A 24,127-nucleotide genomic window follows, 5' to 3' on the forward strand; every position below is an offset into this window, starting at 1 on the left:
GAGAACTTTGAAAACATGTTAGAGAGTGGCTCACTGGCAAAATGCTTTCATCATGTATAAATATCAGTCATTGTTTTTTACAAAATGAATGGAGAACATATATATCATATTAATGATTAACAGACATCAATTACTAGAGCTTAAATTTCCTCATTCCCCACCACCATCTAATATCACCACACTGGTCACAAATCTACTTCTGTTCAATATAGCATTTCAAAATATAGAATTTTCTCTAGTATTTTTACCATTTATCTAGTTTCTTAGAAGCAAAACCAAGGAAATCTTTCTTAATTATATTTCTTTTATAATACAAAACTCATGTTCATCATTTTAGGCTTAATTCAAAAACAAGCTCTCTGCTTTATAGAGGGTATTTCTCCTGCTTTATCTTATCTTTAATACCTTAATACTAGAATGCAAACTTGTGACAAAAAATTATGTATTATAATTATTGTTTATATATAGGTCTCTCTCAATGCACAACAATATAGGCCACAAGGTACTACAGAACAGAAACAAAATTTTATTTATACTTTTAAATCATTCAATTTGGAGTAGAGAACATGGAAGGTATTCAAAAAAGACCTACCATATATTGACTCCTTGCTATGTTCCAGGATATTGGCTAAATGTTGTACATGGATTATTTCATTGCTCTTCTACAGAAAGCTATGAAGTGGATATTACTGGTATTTAACTTTTATAGATGAGATCCTGAAAGTGAAAGAATTTACATTTTCTCAGGGAATGTCTTGCAGTGAGTAAGCATTTGAGTAAAGTTTCTCTGGACAAGTTATGGTAAAAATTTGATATAATGTCCTTTCTCTCCTTCTGATTACAGACTAGTGGGGTAGCTATGCATCAGTCAAAGGGTTTTAACAATGAATCCATAATTACATTGGGATAAATGTACTGAATCAAACAATAAATTATTTATGATTGCTTTGCATATTTTTATTCTTGAATTGACCACATACATTACATTTATTTGTTGTACAATGCCTTCAACCATACATTTTTTATTATGTCTGATATTACTTTGTGGACTGGACAACAAATAATATCCATTATGGGTTAATTTTATTTTAAGTCATCGATGCAAATTATTTTCAAATCCCAGAGATTACATGCATGTGTTAATTTTACTGAGACATACTGTGTCCTTCGATTTTGTATTTGTTAATAATTTACAGTTACTAAGATTCATTGAGTCTCATTGTGCTTCAAAAATGTGCCAAACATATGTGTAAATGTTTCATTAAACAAAGTACTTAAAATGAGATTTTCTCTTTGATATACTTTTATAAAAGTGCACTCGGTTTTTAAGAGAAATGTTCTTGTAGATTTGTCACACTGTTACTATTAATGAAAATTTTGTCCTTACTCCTTAAATTTCACAGTTATCTACACTTGCCCTTTAAATAAACCACTGCATAAGAAAACTGATGAATATATTTTGCTATTACCAGTGTGTCTGATTATTGTGGTTATTCTTTAATTATATTGATTTTAGTCTTGTATCATAGTTACTGGGTAGAAATCAATATTAATTGATTAAAACTGCCACCAGTGGACATAGAAGACTGGTTGTGTTGCTCAAAGTTAATTTTCTGAACAGATCTATATTTCTGGTAAATCTATTGTTTTTATTATTTCACCAATGTTTGTAATAACAGTTATATAACAATATTGGATAGTTTAAAAGTCATACATATTATATATTAACAAAGAGGTTTGCATTCAACAAGTTAAAATATTTTAATGAAGAAACTTTTACCCAAAAAGAAAAAAATTAACATTTTTAATTAATGAAAGGATTATTTGAATGAAAAATTTTTCCTTGGCTCTTTTGCAAATCTTATTATTCTATATTTGCAATCTAATAGTAGAAGGTTGCCAAATAGATATAAATATATATATATATATATGTACCATATATATATATATATATATATATATATATATATATGGAACAGATTTAGCATCTAGAAATAAAGCCAAATATATTTGTAAAGCTAATATATCACAATGTTAAGTTGGCAAGTTTCTGAGTGAGGGCTACATTATTTGGTAAATGAAATGGGAATAAAATCAAACATAAATTTGTACTTTATATCATATGCCACATTGATCCCCAATGGATTATAGTGGAGACATTTCCAATTAAGAACTTTCCCTGTGCCTCACACTCTTCCCCTACCCACCATCCCTCAAAATCCTGGACTCAAACAGGGATCTTAGCTGCTCTTAAATTATCGATGCCTTGGAACTCACTTTTAAGTAAATTTGGTGGATATTAGGGAAGTTCATGAGTGTAAATGTTTGATGTGGTTTACTATATTTGTTGTAGAAAATTATCACTAACAAGTTACCTAGAGACTTATTTACACCAGAAAATTATTAAGAGAAATATAAGTAATTACTTAAATTTTAAAGTGACTTTAACTACTTCACTTTAAAACTTCAAGGAAAATATTATATATCTTATGGCTTTAATAATGTTTTTACTCTCTGAATAGTCACCTTTATTTTAATCACTTTTACTAGTAATTCACAAAAGAAGGGGCTATACTTTTAATTCATTAATTACCTCTCTAATATTTCTTAGAATCCATAATGGAAAAGACGGAGATACTGAACTTTGTGAATTTTTAAATTTTTCATATAAAAATATACCAAGCCAAAAATGCCAGGCTAAAAAAGAAAAAAAATATTACATGTATAAGATAACCTTTATCTTAAATAATCTAAAAAGCACTATCAAAAAGGCATGGAAAATATTATGTAATGGTAATTTTGAGAAAATAAAATTAAAATAAGAATTTTCTTAAAGGAAAGTGTTTCAATAGATGCTAAGTCTAATAATCTATTGGTAGATAGAAAAACAATAATTAAAGCAACAATTAGATAATATTTTAAAAATTAAACCTTAAAGTTGCTCACCACCAGCAATACCAAATTGAAGTTGGAAATCTGCTTCTATCACTATATGCAAAAAAATTTAAATATACAGGAAATTATGTAATGTATCTCAGAAAACTTTTCTTGTGTGAATTTTTTCTAGATTTTTCTTCTAAAATTTATTCTAAAATAAAATGGATTAAGTTGCTATTCTCTCTAGGAAACCAAGTGATTCAAATTGCTTCTGTGTAACTTTCCCTCCCATTGATCAAATATGGTATATAATTATGAGTTTGATCAGCCCCTCATATGTCCTCTCATCATAAGACATTTTTATTCAAAAAATCCCTTTTGAATAGATAAACTGGTAGGAATTATTAATGAGTATCTTCATTTGTAGTTTCTGTTCAAGGCACTTATGTATGTTTCATTATCTACTATCAAGTTTTATTTTTGAATACTTTATTAATAATTTAGCTCTAAATTATAATACAGCTATTTCAAGGATATTCCTTCCAACACCGATTATGACAGTAATTTCTACTTTACTTTTTGTAAGAGGAAAGCAATATTGGATAATAAATATATCATTAACAGCCAATCTAACCAAGATAATTAATGATTTATAAATTAAGCTACAAAATATCTGCTAAACTAAAATCATTATATTATCTACTGCAACACCAGCTGGAAAATATGTAGCTTTTGTTAATGCTACTTTTGACAGATTAGATGTCATTTCTGATTAACAATTGATACATATATTTGCATTCACCTAAATTTAAGGGAAAAATTTAATACAGCCATTGTTTGTATGAGATTATTTTTCTCTTTCACTGAAGATATTCGACCATCAAAAACGTCACTCTGTCCTTAATTCATAATTTCTTTTAATTCTATATCTCTTTTTCACAGCCTTTCTTAGCATAGCATATGTTCTTCCTCTCTTGGAATTTTTTTATATACATCAAGAACATAGTCTAATTGCCCTTGTATAACTTGTGTCATTACTATAATACTTATTGAAAATTAACAATATTTATGTCCTTATCCATACAAAGAATTATATATTTACATTTCTCCCAGGTTTATAAACATACTTTATATAATTTTCCTCTCTCCAAAATTATTCACAAACAAAAGATATACATGCTAACATGAGGAAATAGTTGTTATTCAGTCTAATTCTGAAATGTGTATGACAAAAATTTCTGTACTAAATTTTTTTTTTTTAAAGAGAAGAGGACTTGGAACCTGTATTAAAATTGAAGACATTTAGAAGCAATTTAATCTAATCTTAGGTTTACTATAGTAAGGTAAAAAGCAAGAGTGTTTTTTTATAAAAATTAAATATTTCATAGAGATATTCATTTCATATCACCTACCTATAGCTTTGACCCAAAGAAGCAGAAACAAATCTCATATACTAGTCTGGTATGCTTTGTTAAAGATTATTTTTTAAAGAAGCACAGTGAGCATGAACAATGAATAGAATGCATAATGTATGGGTAGATGAACAGTGAATTATAAATTTTTAACTTCAACAAGAGCCTATTTTTCTCAAGGCTCAATAGTTTGATCAACACAATATATTTTAAAATGCAGCTTATAACCTACTATACCAAAATAGGTAGGAAAATGTGTTTCAGTTAAGATGTGAATTAAGAAACCTCATCCTTTGGTTACATGTCTCAGAGAGTTGGACTTTTCCCTTTAATAAATATTTCAATCTGAAGAGAGATGCCTCAGTAAAATGAAAACAAATGACAGGGCTGTCTCCAAAGAGACAGTGTATTATTTTAAAATGGATGAAATAGCCCATGCTCTGCCCTTTGACAGTTAAATGCTCAAAATGAGACAGCCCAAAATAGAGTTAACTCATTCTCTGAAACATGAAATTGAGTCTCCATTTTGTTCTAATTTGAGATGAAGAAAGAAGTAAAAAGAACATCAACTCTGAAAAATATTCTTACAAAGATTACATTTAACAGTAACCATGGGGCATAATTTCAAATAAAATATCATTGTAACTTAGAGTTAACCTTATTGATTAACTACCCTAATACACTTCATTACAAGTATTCATAAAATGGAAAACAATTAACAGTTATTAATAAATAAGATTTAAAAAATAAACTATTATTTCCTGAATCTTTACATTTGAATTTTAAATTTTTATTACATTAAATTAGTAATTGAATGTGAAACAAATACAACCTGTGCCTTCACTCTTGATATCATACAGCTTTATTGTTGTGACACATCAGGGTGGCTAATGACATCAAAACTGAGGGTCACATTTATTTTGTCCTGAGCAAATTTTAAAATTTTGTAAAATCTCTATACATGTCACTCAATTTTCTCATTAGCCATATTATATTTTTTAAAATGTGATTGAATATATCAATATGTCATAGGTTTTATTCTCTCACTGTTTCCCTTATATTTCACCTCTGTGGGGAAGAGTATTTTTAAGCATTAACATGAAGCCATGTTAGGCTGTAAGAAATGATTAATATTAACAAGATAAAATTTTTCTTTTAAATGTTCTTCTTTGGGAAACATATGAAACTTTAGTAAGACAAATTTTATACATGTCCCCAAGGAGCTCATAATGTGGTATAGTCAACACAAAAGTGACATTGAAGTAAGCAACATTATAGCACGGTAAGATTGGTTCTTTCTTGGGAAAAGTATAAAAGGCTATACAAGTATTTAATGTAGAAAATCAACCCAGACTCTAGAATTGCTAAAATTGTTCTGGATGAACATAAAAGACTCAAATAAAGAGAATTTGGAAAGTAAATTTGTCTGAGTAAAAGGAACAACTGTGGAAAGGTCTGTAAGAAAAAGAAACATCGCGTTTTGAGGAAAGGAGTGCAATGCTTTTAGCCTTGAAAAGGCAGCTGAGGAGAGATACACATAATCCAGGTAATGAAGGATACCTATGCCACTGAAGAGATTTGTTATTTATCTTTAGATCAACAGAGAGATATTGAACATTAGTAAGTGGAAACCAGAGATCCAATGGGTTAACGGAAGGTGAGGGTATGGGTGAAGCTAAAACCAGAGGCAGCAATATGCATTAGAAGATGATAAAGATGTTTAATTATCGTGAAAAGATCTCTTTCTTTTCCTTAAAGCAGTGGTCCTCACTGTGGACCCTCAGATCTGTGGCAGTTCCTGAGATAAACTTAGGAATCTATAAGATGAAAACTAGTCACATAATAGTAAAAAGACTTTATGTTTCTTCATTGTGTTAGCATTTGCACAATGCAAACCCAGGGAGGAAATGTCCAATTTCACTTATGAATGTTCTTGATAAAGCAATAGAATTTCTGAATGTTTTTTGAAATCTTCACCCTTAAGTTTATGCCTGTTTTTAATATTCTGTGTCATAAAATGAGAAGTATAAGGCATTTAAGGTGCATACATGAGTATCAGGCTACCTTTGGTGATATCATTTGTACAATTGTTTGAGTTGTAAGCTTAACCAGCAGCTTATTTTTCTTGTGGAACATCATATATACTTAAAAAATTAATGAATATGATTGGCAGAATCAATATTGTTAAAATGTCCATACTACTCAAAATTATTTACAGATTCAATGCAATCTTCATCAAAATACCAACATCATATTTCATGGATCTAGAAAGAATTCTATGCTTCATTTGGAACCAGAAAAGAGCCCAACTAGCCACAGGAATCTTAAGTAAAAAGAACAAATTTAGAGGCATCACATTACCAGACATCACACTACACTACAAGTCTATAGTAAACAAAACAGCATGGTAATGATGCAAAAATAGAGACCTTGACAAATGGAACAGAATAGAGAACCCGGATATAAAATTATCTACCTACAGCCAACTGATCTTTGAAAATGTAGACAAAAATGTGCACTTGGGAAATGAAGCCCTATTAAATGGTGCTGAGAAAACTGGATAGCCACATGCAGAAGAATGAAACAAAACCTCTATCTCTCACCACTCATAAAAAATAATTCAAGATGGATAAAATACTAGATATACTAGTATTCATACAAGATTAAATTTACACAGCTGGCACACACTTGTTAGATTTTTAGTATATTGATTTTCATTAAATTTTCTAATGTCTGAAGTGAAAATTGATATACTGTAGTTTTTTATAATTTCTTGAAGAATTATACATGTATCAACATTCATATGACAGAAATAAGAAAGAGGAAATAAACTAGACACCATTTTTTTCTAGAAAATACAGATATCTAGGCCTCAGTCTCAGAGGTTCTGAATTAGCTAGTATGAGTTGATTTTTTTTTAATTCCTCAAATGATTACAATGTTTAGTCAACAGTGAAAAACACTGACCTAGTTTGTGGTTTCCCTGCAAGTTAATTATGCTATGTAAGGTAAAAATAACATAACTTTTGTCCATTTGATTGCATCTAATGTACATCTCAGATCCCTGTGCATTACATGCTTTTCCTTTTTTGGTTATTGAAAATATTTAATGGCCTTGCAAAATTATTTTTTATACAGTGATAATTAATTATTAATTCAAGGATCCAAATAACTTTGAAGATGGCTAATTTCCCAATTTCCCAGGAAGAAATAACAGATACCAGACTCCATGTCCTCCAAAGGAGAATGGGAGTTGATTAAGAATGTATGATTCCAAGCTACTAGTCCCAATCATATCATTTATCAACTTTTGAATCTTAATTGCAAACTGTAAATAGTAGCCAAACACTGCACTTAGATTGACTGAAATATCTTAGAGTTATAATCACCTTAGTAAAAACAAATTTGTAATTTAGCACAGAATCTTCATTCTTTTAGGCAAATATGCTAACCAAATAATCTCCGTGCTGACAAAAAGCAGTGAAGTGAAATATTTTTAATTTTTGATTAGGTATTTAACTTTCTGAAATTTATAATCTGCACAAATTTAACATGAAATGCTTATAGTTCTAATATCATAGGATGTGCATAAAATATATTCATGAACATGTTGTGCAATATTTAAATGCACCAGTATGTAGCAGTTTTGCATTATACAACATAGAAACTTTCATTTACAGATACTTTGTTGATTCATTTGAAATTCTTCCACCAGTATTAAGACCTGATTTTCATATTTTTCCTGATTTGTAAACAGGCTATCCTATTAATTTAGCTTCAGAATTGGAGCTCACTAGACAGCTTAACGCTCTTGTTAACAATTGCTCTCATTCTTGTACTAAAACTGTAATTTTATGAAATCTTGCAGTAACTATGAATACAGATCAATTAATGCAGTAGAGCTACTAATATATGAATATTTATTCATTTAACTCTGCAGAGTGTGTACTTAATGAAACATACAGTTAACTAATATACTAAAAAAATTTTGAGAATGATATTAACAGCTTAGTGCAATTCAAGCATTTACTTGAGAAATAATACATTTATAACAAATTAACTGTGGCTATTCTTTAAAAGCGTGTAAACTTAATTTTCAAAAGTATGGATTGTAGAACGAGAAACTGACTTAAGCTTTACTAATTTAAAAGAAAGTGAGGCACATCTGACATTATGACTAATCTTAGTTTGAAAAAAGTAAAAATTGGAGGCAGTTGTTTATTAAATATAGAATATATGAGACAAAATTCCTGTGTGTCTGTCATTCTAGTGATTGAATGTCAGGCATAAAAAACAACTATCTACTTTTATGACTGCATCAATTTAATATAAGAAAATTCATTAAAATAAAAGAGAAAAAGAAAATTCATTGAGTGTCTCCCAAAAGCAAAATAAGAATTTCAGATGCTAGGTAAGCAAATTCTTAGTTTTACTTGCTTAGGAATTAGTTTAATAAAATTTTAGTCACATGTTAATTGACCTTCTTAGGGGAAGGGCAACTTTCAGAGTTTTTTATATCTCCCTGTAAATCCATGGGAACTTTTACTTGTACACACATGTCTAAACTAAGATGATTTTTGTTTTATGTAAGAGTAAAATGTGACATGTTATTAAGTAATGTCTAAAATATCTGGCTGAATGTGGGTAACTACTTACCTTTTTTATATTTTTTTTATTTCAGCATATTATAGGGTACCGATATTTAGGTCACATATATTGCCTTTGCCCCACTCTAGTGAGAACTTCAAACATGTCCATCCTCCAGATGGTGCACACCACACCCATTAGGTGTGTATATACCCATCCCCTGATCCCACCTCCCATCTGCCTGACACCCGATGAATGTTATTACTATACATACACTTAAATGTTGATCAGTTAATAACAATTAGATGATGAGTACATGTGGTGCTTCTTTTTCCATTCTTGGGATACTTCACTTAGTAGAATTGGCTCCAACTCTATCCAGGATGATACAAGAAATGCTATATCACCATTGTTTTTGTGGCTGAGTAGAACTCCATGGTATACATATATCACATTTTACTAATCCACTCATGTATTGTTGGGCACTTAGATTGTTTCCACATCTTTGCAACTGTGAATTATGCTGCTATAAACATTCAAGTGCAGATTTTTTTTTATAGAATGCCTTTTGTTCCTTTGGGTAGATGCCCAGTAATGGGATTGCTGAATCAAATTGTAGTTCTAATGGTAGCTATTCAAGGTATCTCCATATTGCTTTCCAGAGGTTGTACTAGTTTGCAGTCCCCCCAGCAGTGTATCAATGTTATCTCTCTGCATCCATGCCAACATTGATTGTTTTGGGACTTTTTAATAAAGCCATTACCACTGCAGGTGATATCTCATTGTGGTTTTGATTGGCATTTCTCTGATGATTAGAGATGTTGAGCATTTTTTCATATGTTTGTTGCCCATTAGTCTATTTTCTTTTGAAAAGTTTCTGTTCATATCCTTTGCCCACTTTTTGATAGGGTTGTTTGATTTTTTTCTTGTTAATTTTCCTGAGTTCCGTATAGATTCTAGTTATCAGCCCTTTATCAGATGTGAAGCAGGCAAATATTTTCTTCCATTCTGTAGATTGTCTTTGCTCTTGTGATCATTTCTTTGGCTGTGCAGAAGTTTTTTCATTTGATCAGGTCCCATTTACTTATTTTTGTTGTTTCAGTGATTGCCTTTGGGTCTTCTACATTAAATTATTTGCCTAGGCCAATGTCTATAAAGGTTTTCCAAAATTTTCTTCCAGAATTCGTATACTTTCATGCCTTAAGCTTAAGTTTATTATTTACCATGAGTAAATTTTTGTGAGAAATAAAAGGTGTGGATCCTGTGTCAGTCTTCTACATGTGGTTGTCCAGTTTTCCCAGCACCATTTATTGAATAAGAATTCTTTTCCCCAGTGTATTTTTTTGTCTGCTTTGTCAAAAATTAGATGGTTATATAAGGATAGTTTTATATCTGGGTTCTCAGTTCTGTTCCATTGGTCTACATCTCTGTTCTTGTGCCAATAGCATGCTGTTTTAGTTGCTATAGCCTTGTAGGATAGGCTGACGCCTGGTAAATTGATGCCTCCCAATTTGTTCTTTCTGCTTAAGCTAGATTTGCTATAGAGGGTCTTCTCTGGTTCCATATGAAGCATAGAATTAATTTTTCTAGATCTGTGAAAATGATGTTGGTATTTTAATAGGAATTGCATTGAATCTGTAGATCACTTTAGGTAGACATTTTAACAATGTCGATTCTGCCAACCCATGAGCATGGTATGGTTTTCCACCTGTTTACATTCTCTGCTATTTCCTCTTCATTGTTTCATAGTTCTCCCTATAGAGGTTTTATTACCTCCTTAGTTAAATATATTCCTAGGTATTTTATTTTCTTTGCTGCTATTGTGAGGGGTATTGAGTCTTTGATTTGGTTCTCAGTTTGACTGTTGTTGGTGTATAGAAAAGCTACTGATTTCTTTACATTAATTTTGTAACCTGAGACTGCTAAATTTGTTTATCAATTCCCATAGTCTCATGACAGAATCTTTAGGATTTTCTAGATATAAGATCATATCACCAATAAAGAGAGATAAGTTGACCTCTTCTGCCCCCATTTGGATGCTCTTGATTTCCTTCTCTTATCTGATTGCTCTGGCTAGGACTTCCAGCATTATGTTGATGTGATATGATCTTATATCTAGAAGTGGTGATAGTGGGAAACCTTGTCTGCTTCCAGTTCTACGTGAGAATGCAATTTTTTCCCATGCAATTTTCCCCCATGCAATATGGTGTTGGCTGTGGGTTTGTCATATATGGCTTGTATCATTTTTAGGTAAGTCCTGTCTATTCTTATATTGTTAAGAATTCTTATCATAAAAGGGTGTTGAATTTTGCAGACTGCTTTTTCTGCATCTGTTGAGAAGATCATATGGTCTTTGTTTTTGCTTCTATTTATGTGGTGAATTACATTTATAGATTTGTATATATTGAGCCATCCCTGCATCTCTGGGATGAAGCCCACTTGGTAGTGATGAATTATCTTTTTTATAAACACCTGAATTCAGTTTGCTATGATTTTGTTGAGAATTTTTGTATTTATATTCATAACAGATATTGGTCTGTAGTTTTCTTTTTTGTTGTTGTGTCCTTTCCTGGTTTTGATATCAGGGTGATGTTGACTTCATAAAACGTGTTGGGGAGGATTCCCTCCTTCTCAATGTTGTGGAATAATTTCTGCAGGATGGGCACCAGTTCTTTGTAGGACTGGTAAAATTTGAGTTTGAAACTGTCTGGTCCAGGACTTGTCTTTTTAGGAAGATTTTTTTATTGCTGCTTCAGTTTCAGTACTTGATATTGGTCTGTTCAGGAATTCTATTTCTTCCTCATTGAGCCTATGGAGGCTATGTGTTTCTAAGAATTTATCCATTTCCTCCATGTTTTCAAGTTTATGTGCATAGAGGTTTTTATAGTATTCATAGATGATAGTTTGTATTTCTGTGGTATCAGTTGTAATTTCTCCTTTTTCATTCCTGATGGAGCTTATTAGACTCCTTTCTTTTCTTCTTCTCATTAATCTAGCAAGAGGAGTGTCAATTTTATTATTTTTTCAAAGAATCAACTTTTTATGTTATTAATCTTCTATACAGTGTTTTTGTTCTCAATTTTATTTAGTTTTGCTCTGATCCTTGCTATTTCTGTTCTTCTTCTGGGTTTGGTGTCAATTTGCTCATCCTTATCCTTTTCTTTGAGATGATTCATTATATTGTTTATTTATGATCTTTCTGTGTTTTGGATGTAGACATTTATGGAAGTAAATTTTCCTCACAGAATGCTTTAGTTGTGTCTCACAGATTTTGATAACTTCTATCTTCTTTGTCACTTAATTCAAAGAATCTTTTGCTTTTCTTCTTGATTTCCTCCTTAATGTAATAATTGTTTAGAAACGTTTGTTTAGTCTCCTTGACTTTGTGTAGAGATGAAAGTTTCTGTTGGAGTTGATTTCTAATTTTTTTTTCTGCTGTGGTCTCAGAAGTTGCATGGTATAATTTCTATTTTTTTTAATTGTTTGAGGTAGCTTTGTGGCCTAGAATATGGTAAATCTTAGAAAATGTCTCATGAGCTCATGAGAAAAATGTATATTTAGTGGGTTTTGGGTAGAATGTTCTGTAAATGTCAGTCAGGCCCATTTATTCTAGAGTTCTGTTTTTTTCTTTTTTTCTTTCTTTTTTTATTTCAGCATAGTATGTGGGTATAAATGTTTCTATTTAAGTCCATTGTTTCTTTGTTTATTTCCTGTTTGGAGGATCTGGCCTGTTCTGTCAGAGGTGTGTTGAAGTCTCTGGCTATTATGGTATTGTTGTTCATCATTTTGTTTAGATAAAGTAGGATTGGCGTTATGACTCTGGGTGCACCTGAGTTAAGTGCATAAATATTTAGAATTGTTATGTCTTTTTGTTGAATTGTACCCATCCTCATTATATAGTGACCATCTTTGTCTTTCATTACTTTTGTTGATTTGAAAACTAAATTATCTGAAATCAGAACTGCCACATCCCTTCACCTTGAGTCTGGATGCATCCTTATTGGTTAGATATGTTTCCTGAAGACAGCAGATACTTGGCTTTTGTATATTTATCTATTCAGTCAGCCTAGGTCTATTTAGTGGGTAGTTAAAACCATGCACATTTATTGAAAGAATTGGTAAGTGGGACAGATTTCTGTTCATCCTGTTGAGTTGAATTTTGTTAATTTATTTTCTCTCTTGAGCCATTGTGGTATCTGGCCTTTGACTTTTAGCTTTTGGATGGTTTTACATTGGTAAGTGTTTATTGTGTTGATCCATGTGTAACACTATTTTGAGTATTCTGTTTGAGAAGAGTGAGAATGGGGCCCCAGTCTCCTCTTGTTTGTAAGGTCTCAGTTGAGAATTCTGCTGTTGTTCTGATGGGTTTTCCTTTATAGGTGACCTGATTTTTTCACTTTAAAGCTCATAGGAGGGCCCCTTTGGTGGTTATTTTGGTCAGTCTGATGACTATGCGTCTTGGTGTCTTCCTGTTTGCAATGTATCTCCCAGGACGCCTTTGAGCTTCTTGTACCTGGATATCTAGATTTTTAATAAGGCCTGTGAAATTTCCTCTATTATATCCTCAAATGGCTTACCCAATCATGGTGTAGTTTCTTCTTCATCCTCAGGGATGCCTATTATTTTCTTGTTAGGCTTTTTCACATAATCCCACATTTCTTATAGGTTTTGCTCTTTTCTTTTATTTCTCTGCTCTAACTCTGTGACTGACTTATTTAATTGAAAGGTGTTATTTTCAATCCTTGAGATTCATTCTTCTATTTGATGCACCCTGTTCTTGAGGCTTTCCACTATATTTTGTAATTCCTTGAATCAATTAATTCTTCATTTCCAAAAGTTCTGTTTGATTTTTTCCTTAATATTTCAATTTCTTTAGGGAACTTTTCTTCCAAGTCCTGGATTTTTTCTGTGGTTCATTGTATTGTGTATCTTCAATTGCATATCATTGAGTTTTCTTACAGTACATGTTTGAAATTCTTCTTCTGTCATTTTAGTGTTCTGAATTTGATTGATGTCCAGCTAAAGAGCTGATGTTCCCCTTTGAGGGTGTGCTTTCAGTTGGATTCTTCATATGCCTCGAGTTCATTCACTGATTCCTTCCCATCTAGATCAGCTGTTGCTTCTTACATTTAGATTTTCATCTGGATAATGACATGCAGTGTTTAGTCTCTGTGCCAGTAGGTGGTTTTTGTGGGTGAGATTTGACCACACCCTGTATAATGAGTCAGTATATTCAATAAAAGGGTGTGCAAAATGACCTCCCTGTCATTAGGTGACACTTGCTGGAAGAAGCAAACTGTAGTGTTGTTTTTGGATTCTGTAACCAGCTCTTATTACTCTGGAGAAGCACTCTGGTGTCTGTCTCAGGTAGTGGGTTCGACCTGGGACTTCCAGGTGTGTCCTTATTCTCCACCCCAGTGGGGGCAGGTGGAGGAGTGAGGCTGAGCAGAGTTGGTTTGAGTGAGCCTGCCCTCAAGCTCCACAAATACTGTTATCAGGGTTCAAAAGTCTGTTCTCTGCTTTTGGGCAAAGCTGTCAGGGAGGGGCTGAAATGACCCCATTCAGTGGAAAAGTCTGTGTGTGGGGTTGGGGCTCACTTTTTTCCACCCTCTCCTATTCTGCAGTTTCTCTAAGGCCTCTGCCAGTAGACAGGACCTCAAGCCAGTGTATCTCCCCTGGCCGTGATGCTGGCCAGGAAGTTCTCTGTCCAGGATCACAGCCTGAGCGGGGAACATGGCCCTCCCATGGGAGGAGCTCCTTGACTACACTGCAGCTAGAATCCACTCTGATCTGCCCCTGAAGCCACATACACCACAGTAGATTCATTCACAAATATCACTTGTGTGCCCTTGGGAAATGCAATTGAGACCTGGGTATATGGGATCTGGTCTGCAGGCTTATGTCCTGGGCCTCAGAGATCAATCCCTAACCCTGTCAGGGAGAAGAGTGCTGTTCTCAAATAACCTACAGTATGCTCAAGCTGGATCAATGTGTCTCTGCCTCGAGATTCACCCTGCTCTCCTGGAGTCACTAGGCGAGCAGCACCTGGGAGGCTGGTGGGTAGGGAACTCACAGTCCAAGTACCCCTCAGTCCACTGTAGGGCCCTAGAAGGAATGGTCCCATTCCCTGCAGATGTCATTGGTTGGTGACTAAATTGTCTCTTTTGGCAGCCATGGGAAGGGAAGGAGAAGAGGAGAATGAAGCAATATGGCACCTGCCAATCAGCTCAGGTCTGGAGGCCAGGAGGTGCCCTAAGGGAGCTGGCAGCCTGGTGCCCTGTCCACAAAAAGCTTACTGCTCAATGGTGGCAGCTGTCTCTGGGCTGGCATTAGCAGGTCTCTCCAACCACTCAGGAGCACACCAGCAGTCTGAGATGCAAAGGAGGGAAATTTAACCACTCCACCCACCATTGTTGCTGGTCTCCAAGCCTCTCAGGGACTTTTCTCCTTCCAGTTTTCCTCTGCAACTTATTCTCATGGAGTCACCTGTAGTTTTGGGTGTCCTTCCTTCTGACCTTCATCCAATCTATGTTTGTCTACCTATTTATTTATTTATTTTTTTACTTTCTTCTAAAATTTGTCTTTCTTGCAGAGACACTATGGCTGGCAGTTTTTCTCATTTGCCATCTTTCCCCTCCCCTAATATAATTTTGCTTAAATTTTCTACCATTTGTATATAGATTTTTTACATACTGCATAAATTATTTATTATTTTTTAAATTATGTCCAGATCATATAAATTATATTAAATGTAATATAATAGCTTATTTTAAAATTTAAAATTATATGTCATAGTGTTTTTCATTAAAAAGCATTGTTTTTAATTATTCAATGTTAAATATTTGATTAATCTTCCCTCCCTCCCAATGCATAACACCTTTAATCATCAGGTAGCTTCATGAGTTAAAGCTGCAATAGTCTTTCTCATTTCCCTACTTTCCTTGATGTGGCTTCTTAGCTAGAATCTTTTTTATCTTGCCTCCCCTAAGGCAATGTTATAACAGATTCTGGCAGAAATTCAGTAATTGCTATGAGGTGCTTGATTCCTTCCTGCTGATTGTCACTGAAAACAATTGAACATCATTTCCTTGAATATGTTAGTGCTACAAACTAGCTCTTTACTTTTGACAATACTCAGTTCCAAATCAGTGACTTTTTCAATTATTCTATTCCTTCAATTTTTAATTCTTTTCTGCTTGAGAGGATTGCAGTTGGTGTCTCAATTGGTGCTCAGCATTTACATAATGTAGGTGAGTTACTTTGAAGAGTGTTTTAGAGAAAACTCTATTCTTGACTATGTTAGACTTCGTTGCTGTGCTAAATATGTATACTTGATTAAAAAGGGAAAACATCTTGTATATTCTCTGTATGTGAGGATGAATGGCAAATACTGTCTGTAGTTACTCAAAAATTATACAATGCAGAGTCACATATTCAAATATCTGAGAAATACTTCAGTATAGAAATCTATTCAACTTTATTTAATAAAGCATTTCTAAGTTTTATCTATCTATTTATTGATTGACAGCTAATAATACCCAACAGAATTGATAAGCTGTTCAAAACAGTTGGGATATGGGGGCTTAACAACAGTGTAGTGGATAGGATATCTCACTTTTCAGGTAGATAGAACTCATAACATTCAAAGTACTTTTGAAAATTGGTTTTATTTGTTGTTGGGCAGGCTGTAGCATCACACAAGAAAACATAGGTACAAAGTGCTAACAACAGAAAACTGAGAAAAAATATGAAGTGGTAAATAATCAAAGAGCTCATTTCAAGACAAACAGGCTTATGGGAAATACAATTAAGTCCTAGAAGTCTAGGCCGGGCACCAGTGGCTCATGCCTATAATCCTAGCACTCTGGGAGGCCGAGGCGGGCGGATTGCCCAAGGTCAGGAGTTTGAAGCCAGCCTGAGCAAGAGCGAGACCCCGTCTCTACTATAAAATAGAAAGAAATTAATTGGCCAACTAATATATGTAGAAAAAAATTAGCCAGGCATGGTGGCGCATGCCTGTAGTCCCAGCTACTCGGGAGGTTGAGGCAGTAGAATTGCTTGAGCCCAGGAGTTTAGGTTGCTCTGAGCTAGGCTGACGCCACGGCACTCACTATAGGCTGGGCAACAGAGTGAGACTCTGTCTCTTAAAAAAAAAAGTGCTAGTAGTCTAGGTAGAAAAAATAGTATATGTAAGCAGAAAATGGACATTATAGAGAAAATTAAGTTTCAATATCAAATAGGATGTAATTACAAGTGTAAATTTATGTATAATTCTCTCTATGAAAGAAGATGTATGAAACACACAAAAAAACACACTGCTGTGTGTAACCTGTGATGAGGACTAAATAGGCAAGAGAGATAGCTTATGATGTGGGAAAGACAAATATGTTAGAAAATATCAAATTTTAGAACTCTGACAATAAAGGTTAGGTATCTCCTAGATTTAAGAAAGATATATATCTCTATATGGATAAAATCTCTTAAGTAATGCTAAAGAGAAATGTCATCTTAGGTTATTATTTATTAAAGAAGCTGGATGGCAAAAACTCTGCCTATTAATAAACAAGAAGGACAAAATATAAGTTGTCCATTGTGTTATATTTTCTTTGACTTTAAAAAATAAATTGAGCAACCTTATGTAACACTTTATGAAATTAGATGACTGAAAATTATTTTTGAGTATCAACATTCAGCTTGTTAGACTTACTGTGGGAGAAAGTATATGTGTGTCTGTGAATCGACACAATAATAAAAATAAAGGAACTAACAATCCTATATCTTATTCCCTTCTTCATTTAGATATTTAGCTTTCTATTCCACTGCATGTGTGAAATGGTATCAAAGAAGTAGATATCATTGTGTCAAAGAAAATGCTCAATTTCTGATTCTCTTAAATGTAAAGAGGATATTATATAGGAAAGCACAGAGATTCTGAGTTGAAAAGTGATGCCTTACAGTCAAAATCTGAAAGCGAAGAATATTGTTTTGATTATTATTATTATGTATATATCAAAGAACCCCTGGGACAAACATATATGATCAAAATTCAATGTTTAAAATCTATACTTTGATAAGTCTAAAAGAGTGCATGAATTAAGCAAAATATAAATATTCTACATGTTAAGACCATTTTGTTATTGTTTGTCAGTGTTTTTCCTTTCTTAATGAAATATGTAATAATGGTATGTTTTTAAAATAATGATGTCTTAGATGCAATGAAATAGAGGAAATGTTTAATAGACGTCTATTGATTTGAGTCCAAATCAAAATCATCTTTGATCTTCGCCCCAGTTGTATATAAAATTTCTGCATTATGCACCTTGAAAAAAAACTTTTATGAGTAAAAGACATTTGTGTGATAAAATTTTTTATTTCACTTCATTTAAAATTAATATGGTTCTAATGTGTGAATTTTCATTCTGATAGAATTAAATTTAATGTAGTTTTAAAGTGCTCATTTTTATAGGAAGATAGGAAGAATTTTAACTGAACAAGAAGGTGTAAGGTATAGGAACAGAAGAAATCAACTTAAAAAGTTAACATTGACTGAATAGTTAAATTATTCTTTATAAGCACAAACTTGTAAATGTTCTACTTCTCAAAAAAATTATTTCTCTAAATTAAAAGCTCAAGAAAGGAAAAAACACAAATTCTGGGATAAGTATTCCTCTTCTTTAAAAGAAAGTTCAGGCCTCAAAAATCTCAAAATATGTATATATTAAAAATATATAATAACCAGGAAATTATTTAGCTTAATAGACTTTAGAATAATTATTAAATCCAATTGATTGTGTGCTTTAAATGATGAAGAATAGAGCTTCTGTTTTCATCTATATATTGCTTATTTTGTCTTATAATTTCCTTGGATTTTGAAAAAAAAAACTTTCATTTTTAAACTTCTTAATCAAATAATCTATATTCATTTTAGGAATGCTATTTAACATTAAGACTAAATGCTGAAAGAGACTGATCAGCAAGCATCCACTATCAATTATATCGGTAAATATCATTGGTGATAAGGGCCACAGCTAACCTTCTGGGGATGATTTTAAGGGCAAAACAATAGACTTAATTGCTTTCCAGCCCAACACTAATGAGGTTGTTTAAGACTTTCTTAATTTTTAATGGGATTTTAATTTTTAAAGGAACAATGCCAAGGTTTAATTATACTTCTTTGCCCTTATGGGCAGTTTTTATCCATGAATATAGCAATGTCTACAAGTGTTGTTGTTCCTTTTTTATGCACAGGAAGGAAATGAAGCCCAGAGAAGTGCTAAGTATCTAGCTAGAGGTCATAGAACTCATCAGTGGAATGGCTGTACAAATAAATAACCATGGATGTCTCTTCTAATCCTATCCACTGACTTAAGAAATTTTCCATTCTCAAACTTCCTAGTTTTCCTACAATAATGTGAACAAACAATCATTACTGGATTAGACAGAAAATTTGTGAACTCAAAGATATTTTCTAATAATTTCATTTTTTATCAATCTAGGTTCTTATGAAAAATATTTGTCTAAAATTAAGTTCTGATGTTTTTAAAATTCTATCAACTCAGTGTAGTATAATACCTAGACATTTAGTATTGATTCTCTTTAGACTGAATTGTACAGACATTGCCCTATCATGTGTCCTTGAATCAGTATTGCAGAAATCCAATTGCCCTACCCTTAACCTGTTCCATGAAGGCTGATTTTCGTTATTGTGCGTATGAGGCCTGTAAAATAGCAATGTCCCCTTGGGAATCATGATAATGGAAATTAAACAAACACAAGTACTGAAGCAAGCTTAACAATTCAATGTCACAAGCAGGAAAAAATATACAGCCCTAAATTTTTATCACAATTAACTCCTCCTGTTTGTTTGTTGCACAGTTCAATTTTCAATGTGAAAATTGTATTTATTTACCTTCAGAATTGTCAAAGATGTATCATATACTTACCATGAAAACTATATAATATTGATTGGAGTCTCTTGACAGAAAAAGCATGCAAGCTAATATGTCAGTAAAGCATCCCAAAAGCAACCGATGCTTTTTCTATTGATTTCTCAACCTTGGAAAAAGACAATGAGTTCCCAAACATGCTCTCTGAAATACTCCTTAGAGAGAAGACTGTATCTGTGTACATATTATTTCAAAAATAATATTATAGTATTTTTTAGTCATGCATTGCCATGAAATTCATTTCAAACTTTTGCATATAAGAAGATGGTAGCCTTTGTCTGAAATAAATTTACATAGATTTGTGTGTATATTTTGATATCTTAGAGTATGATTAAAGCCTTCTGCAAAACAGCAGGGAATTCCTTGTCACTTTTTCCTTCCCACTCTGTAGTCTCTGTGCTTTTGTTTTTCTCCTCAAGATTTAAAATTGTTCTTCAATTTATCTTCTACTCTTTTTGACTTTGGGTATAGACATCATGCAGTTGTTATAAAAGTGTAAAGCCAGAAAAAAATGCTAAAGAAATCTGCATGACATTGAGCCAACATTGAGCAGCTAGGTCCCAGAGAAAAGAGGCTCTTACAAATGGGCACCAATGTTCTCTTTCCCTATTATCTATGCTGCTTTTACTCTCACAGCATTTGCTGAGAAGCTGGGCAGTAGGATACCGTTAAGAGTCAAAAAAACTGGCAGAGCTTTATGCGACCTTAACAAAGCTCAGTAAACAAACAAACAAACAAACAAAAAGATCAAGTTTAAGGATGCTAGGGAGAGAGGATACAGGGTATCTAAAAGAACAAACATACAGAGGAATATGACTTAAACTTCACATCAATTTTCCCCTGGAGGCATTTGAACATTATTCTGTACAAGCCTAGAAGGAAAAATGCCAAGTTGAAAGCAGCTGAAAGACTGAGCAGTTTTCAGAAGTCTCACTATACTAATGAGCCTAAAGTTGGAGTTCAGGAAGAACAATGAGGAGCCTAGGAAACAATGACGGCTGGAGCTCAGCTGGGATTACCGCAGGGCTGTCCCCAACATTGGTGACTTGTCAAGATAGACCAACCGAGACTTGCCAAGACTGAAAACCGGCCTCAGTCCCTGATTGAATTGAAGTCATTTACTCCACCCCTAAACCTCAGAAGGTTAATGCGGATCTTCTCAGGAGGGAGATGACATCACAGTAGCAGATATTGTCAACTCCCACAAAAGCCCCTGGACCTTAACTATTTTCCTTTAAGCCAATCTCAGTTCCAAATGACAAAACCTGTATCTCTTTGCCTGAGTACTTTCTCTGTCTGCAAGGACCCACTGGTCCAGAGTTAGTGTGGCAAGCGAGCGAGGGTGGGGAATTAATCATTCTGCACTCACCCTAAGCAGACCTCACCTAGACACAAATGCTTCAGCTCCCATTTCCCTTGTCTAGGATGTCGTTAGGGTGCACACGCTGAATTATTTCCCAGACTTAGTAGGATTATGTTGTATTCTTCCATAGTAATGACTAATATGATAATGCAACTTTTGTTAGCTTTGTTTCCTTCCCTTCTCCTGCTTTCTCACTACCCCACTGGAATTTTCTCTCTCTCAAATAAACCGTGCTCAGATTTTTGTCTCAGGTTTGCTTCTAGAGCAACCCAAATTAATGCAATAATTCAATGCTGCTATATTTCATATAATATCTGATTTTCAATTAAAAAAAGTAATTAGGTACACTAAGAAACAGAACAATGAGGAGAAAAAAAAACAATTGAAACAGATCAACAGATGTCAATGGATACTGGCTTTTAAAACACAATCTTTAAAATAACTTTGATCTTAATCATCTTCAGTACTCTTCGTAAGTAAAAGTTTTGTTAGTACTCAATTGATTACATATTCTACAATTTTCTTCTTTGTGGTAACAAGATTTATAATTATAGGGACTCATAGCGTTTCTTATTTCAAACTGGCAAGTATGAAGTCACCAGCTCTTTTCAATTTTGAGTTTGATTACTACTTACTTTTTTTGTCATCGCATCAATATTTTCACTTTTAATATATTCTTTTAAATTGAAAATGAAAAGTACATGGACTATCCACTTATTTTTTCTATGATAAATAAATATTTGTTTTACTCTTTTATTCTCCTGGTAGCACTCACACAATAGGATCCCCTTTTCCTTACATTTTGGTATTGAAGAACAATCATTCCTGCAACTGAAGTCTGTCCAATTTATACTATGTAATGGATAAGGTTTTAATTTGTGAATTCCCTATTTTGAGAATTCTCAAAGTCCCTACTCTCATCTTACTGTGCTGAGTGCATTGTAAGCGTTCGATAAATCTTTTATTGTGTCAATTCACACCCTCTCATTGGTTAGGAGGCTATTTGCTCTATATTGATTCTCACTGTATTTTTTTTCTCATAAAATAAATAAGCCTTAGATCAAACACATAGCTTCCAAAGAAGTAGTTATGCAGGAGTGAGGGAAGGTCTCTCCCACTTATAGGAAAGCTTAGTTTAAACAATTTTAATGTTGAGGTTAGGAATATTACAGGATAACTTCATTTTCTTATATGTCTTTAATACACTCAGGGTTTGTTTTCTCTCATACTAAAATTCAAAGAGAAGAATACTTTAAAGTACATGGTTTTTATGAATCTAAATCCCACACTAAAGTTAATTATGAGCACAGTGATTTTGGAATGCATGCCTCAAACAATTATTGAAGAAATAATTTTGTTAGAATATTCTTTACCAAATACATGGTCAATTTTTAAAATTTAAATTTAATTGAACAATAATTAGAAAAAAATAGTATATCATATTCCAACTAATTTAATATGTGAATAATAATTTGCTTTATAAAACATACTATATTATAAATATCATAATCCATTCCTCTTCCACTAAATCTTATGCTTCTTTCTATCTTCATTCTTAAAGTACATTAGAGTGACTAAATCCATCCAAGGTTCCATGAGTTTGCTTACAAAGAATAAAAAGTTGCACTTTTATATTAATTATAAATAATTATAATTAATAATTATATTATATTATAAAGATATAATAATTATATCTTTAGAAATAATATTATGTAAATTCACTGAGAATAGATAAAATTAGAGAAGAATTCAATATTTCAATCCTGGGTTTATTACAAATCCTGAGAATTATTGAAAAAAAAAGAGAAAAATTATCACTATATTAAAGCTTTGGGGAGAAGAAAAGGAAATACTAAAAATTGTTTTTGAATTGGCTAACATGTCTAATTATGTGTGTAGGATTTGGACTTTTTATTATTATTATTATTTTAACCTTTCCCATACACACTGTGACTATTCAAACGGCTAACCTGATGGGATCTGAGAACATAGTTATTTGACTGACTCATCTTCTTTACTTCATAGTACATTGCCTTGTACACAGTGCGAACTCTAATAAATATTTGATGGCAAAAAGATCTAGTAGCAGAGCCTGCAAGAAGTAGAGAGTCAAATCTATGGAATAGTAATTAGGGAGAAACTCCTTGTACACCCAGGCAAAAGTCTAAGGAAAAAGCTTCAGAGCAATTCCACGAGAACTCTCCCAGATAATTAAGAGTGACCTCGTTAAGATGGTAAACAATGATATAAAATTGGCCCAATAGAATGTATCACTCTATCTATCAAAAATGTCATGTGTCACCATTAAAAGTGTATGAAAATATATGAAGTGAAAAAAGTTTACATTTGGCATGATCTTTTTTCTCCCTTTATATATTTATTTTCCCTTTCTCCCTTTTAATGAAAGAATTTTCCTTTTTTCCTTATTAATGTTAGTATCCACTCGTATATATCACTAAGCCCCTCACCCATGTTCAGCAAATATGCTCTCCCCAGACATATCCTTTTACTTTCACTTCATCATATTTATCTAACATGTCTCATTCCCTTCTGCCACAGTCAAGTGAATTCATTTCTCTATCTCTGATAAATTAATTCTTTCTATATCTCATGGATGAAGGATGCTTGTTCCTCACTCTCTGTATGTCTTTCATGTGGAGAGAGGTCAAATAATATCATACATATTTCATATATAATCTTTCTATCTATCTAATAATATTTGTTTCTTCACTCAATTCTGCTCTCAAAACATAGAATAGGGGCGGAGCAAGATGGCGGACGAATAACACCGTCAGACAGAGGGTCTCTGCAGAAAAGACCGATTCTAGCAGAAACTAGAGGAAAGAAGCAAGAAGACGAGCATACAGCGGACAAGGGCTGGAAGGAGGGGTACCTGAGACCCCGGGAGACTCCACGGGAGGAGGCTGCGGAGGAGAACTGGA

The sequence above is a fragment of the Microcebus murinus genome, chromosome 13, assembly GCF_040939455.1.
Source record: "Microcebus murinus isolate Inina chromosome 13, M.murinus_Inina_mat1.0, whole genome shotgun sequence".
Lineage (NCBI taxonomy): Eukaryota > Metazoa > Chordata > Mammalia > Primates > Cheirogaleidae > Microcebus > Microcebus murinus.